The sequence below is a fragment of the Nicotiana sylvestris genome, chromosome 6, assembly GCF_000393655.2.
Source record: "Nicotiana sylvestris chromosome 6, ASM39365v2, whole genome shotgun sequence".
Taxonomy (NCBI): Eukaryota; Viridiplantae; Streptophyta; class Magnoliopsida; order Solanales; family Solanaceae; genus Nicotiana; species Nicotiana sylvestris.
In genome coordinates, this window is record NC_091062.1 from 33,611,391 (window position 1) to 33,614,276 (window position 2,886).

Consider the following 2,886-nt stretch of genomic DNA (forward strand, 5'->3'; position numbering starts at 1 on the left):
CGTTTATCGCTCCTGATAATTCCGAAGCCATAAAATCAATGGTCGAGGAACTGGAGAAAGTTATATTGATCAAACACCTGCCTGATCAGAAGGTATACCTGGGCACGAGTTTAACTCCCGAGCTTAGAAAAAAACTCATTGAATTCCTTATAGCTAACACAGATTGTTTTGCTTGGTCCCATCTTGATATAACAGGAATCCCGCCAGAAATAACCTCTCATTAGCTGAGCTTGGATTCAAAATTCCACCTGGTTAAATAGAAGATGAGGCTTCAGTCCGAGATCAAGCATGCATTCATCAAAGATGAGGTATCCAAACTCCTTAAAATAGGTTCAATTCGGGAAGTTAAGTGCTCAGGTTGGTTAGCTAATGTAGTGGTAGTACCTAAAAAGGGAATAAGTTAAGAATGTGCATAGATTATAAATACTTGAACAAGGCGTGCCCTAAGGACTCTTTACCTTTGCCTAACATTGATCGCATGATCGATGCGACGGCCGGGAATGAGATACTCAGTTTTCTCGACGCCTACTCAGGTACAACCAAATCTGGATGGACCCAGGCGATCAAGAAAAGACTTCTTTTATCACTAAATCCGGCACGTATTGTTATAACATAATGCCATTTGGACTAAAAAATGCTGGTGCCACATATCAACGCCTAGTAAATCAAATGTTCGAAGGACAAATAGGAAAATAAAGTGAGGTCTATATTGACGACATATTAGTTAAGTCCATGCGAGCAGAGGACCATTTGAAACATTTGCAGGAAACATTTGACATATTAAGAAGATACAATATGAAGCTCAACCCAGAAAATGCGCATTCGTGGTCGAATCTTGAAAATTTCTTGGGTTCATAGTATGCAACCGGGGGGGGGGGTCGAGATTAATTCTGATAAAATCAATGCCATAGAAAACATTAACGTGGTAGATAGTGTTAAGGCTATTCAAAGGCTAACCGGGAGTATAGCCACACTGATCCGGTTCATATCGAGGTCCTTAGACAAAAGGCATCAATTCTTCTCACTATTGAAGAAGAAGAAGAATAACTTCTCTTGGACCCCGGAGTGCCAGTAAGCCTTGGGATAACTCAAACGGTATCTTTCGAATCCACCCCTACTCCACACTCCGAAGGCAGATAAACAAATGTACCTTTATTTGGCGGTATCCAAAGTGGCGGTAAGTGGGTTCCTCGTCCGAGAAGAAGAAGGCACGCAATTTCCTATTTATTTTATTAGTAGGACACTAGGTAAGGCCGAAACAAGGTATCCTTACCTGGAAAAATTGGCTCTCGCTTTGCTAAGCGCCTCTAGAAAGTTGAAACCATACTTTCAATGCCGCCCTATATGTGTCGTAACCTCTTACTCGCTAAGGAATATTATGTATAAAACCGAGCTCTCGGGTCAATTGTCCAAGTGGACCATTGAAATTAGCGGGTACGATATTGAATATCGACCCTAAACCATCATTAAATCACAAATTTAGCAGACTTTGTGGTTGACTTTACGTCAGCCTTGAAACCCGAAGTCGAAAAGGAATTGTTGTTAACCTCGGGGACTTCATCGAGAATTTGGACCCTCTTTACGAATGGTGCTTCGAACGCAAAGGGGTCCAGACTCGACATTATGTTGAAGATACCTATGGAAACATAATCAGGCAGTCTATTCAAACTGTAAAATTGACTAGCAAAGAGGCCAAGTATGAGGCCGTGATTGCAGGTCTCGAATTGTCCAAAGGTCTTGGGGCTGAGGTAGTCGAAGCTAAATGCGATTCCCTCCTTTTGGTAAATCAAGTCAATGGAATGTTCGAAGTAAAAGAGGAACGAATGCAAAGGTATTTAGACAAATTATAGGAGGTGCTGGATCAATTCAAGGAATGGACCCTTCAGCATATACCTCGAGATCAAAATAGTGAGGCTGATGCTCTCTCTAACTTGGGGTCATGAGTTGATGATGATGACTTCAACTCAGGAACGATCGTGCAGCTCATGAAATCGGTAGTGGAAGAAGGTCATGCCAAAATAAATTCATTAATCTTAACTTAGGATTGGAGAAACAAGTACATAGACTACTTGAAGACTAGGAAGCTACCCTCGGAACCTAAACAATCAAGAGCTCTACGCACAAAGGCGGCCAGGTCCAGCCTGTACGAAGTTACTCTATATAGAAGAACGGTCGATGTCCTGCTCTCCATATGCTTGGGGCCAGGAGATACCAAATACATCTTGAGAGAAGTTCATCAAGGCACATGCGGAAACCATTTAGGGGCGTTCGAAAGATAATCAGTGTCAGCTACTACTGAATCGATATGGAGAAAGATGAAAAGGACTTCGTAGGAAGATGCGACGGCTGTTAGAGACACGCAACGATGATCCACCAACCTGGAGAGTCACTACATTCGGTCTTATCCCCATGGCTATTCATGAAGTGGGGAATGGACATCATTGCTCCTCTACAGTAGGCACCTCGTAAGGCTCAATTTATATTGTTTAGGACTGACTATTTTTCTAAATAGGTTGAACCTCAAACATTCGAGAAAGTTTGAGAAAAATAAATCATTAATTTTATTTGGGACCACAAAATAGGCCGGTTGGGGATACCGGTCGAGATCGTGTGCAATAATGGGAAGCAATTCATCAGCATCAAGGTAAGCAAGTTTTTCGAAGACCATACGATCAAAAAGATTCTATCCATCCCCGATCACCCTAGCAGGAACGGACAAGTAGAATCTACAAACAAGACCACACTCCAAAAGTTAAAGAAAAAGCTGACTAATGCCAAAGGAAAGTGGAAGGAAATTCTGTCTGAAGTCTTGTGGGCTTATCATACAACTTTGAAATCCAGTACCAGAGCCACTACGTTTTCGTTCGTATACGGTATTAAAGCATT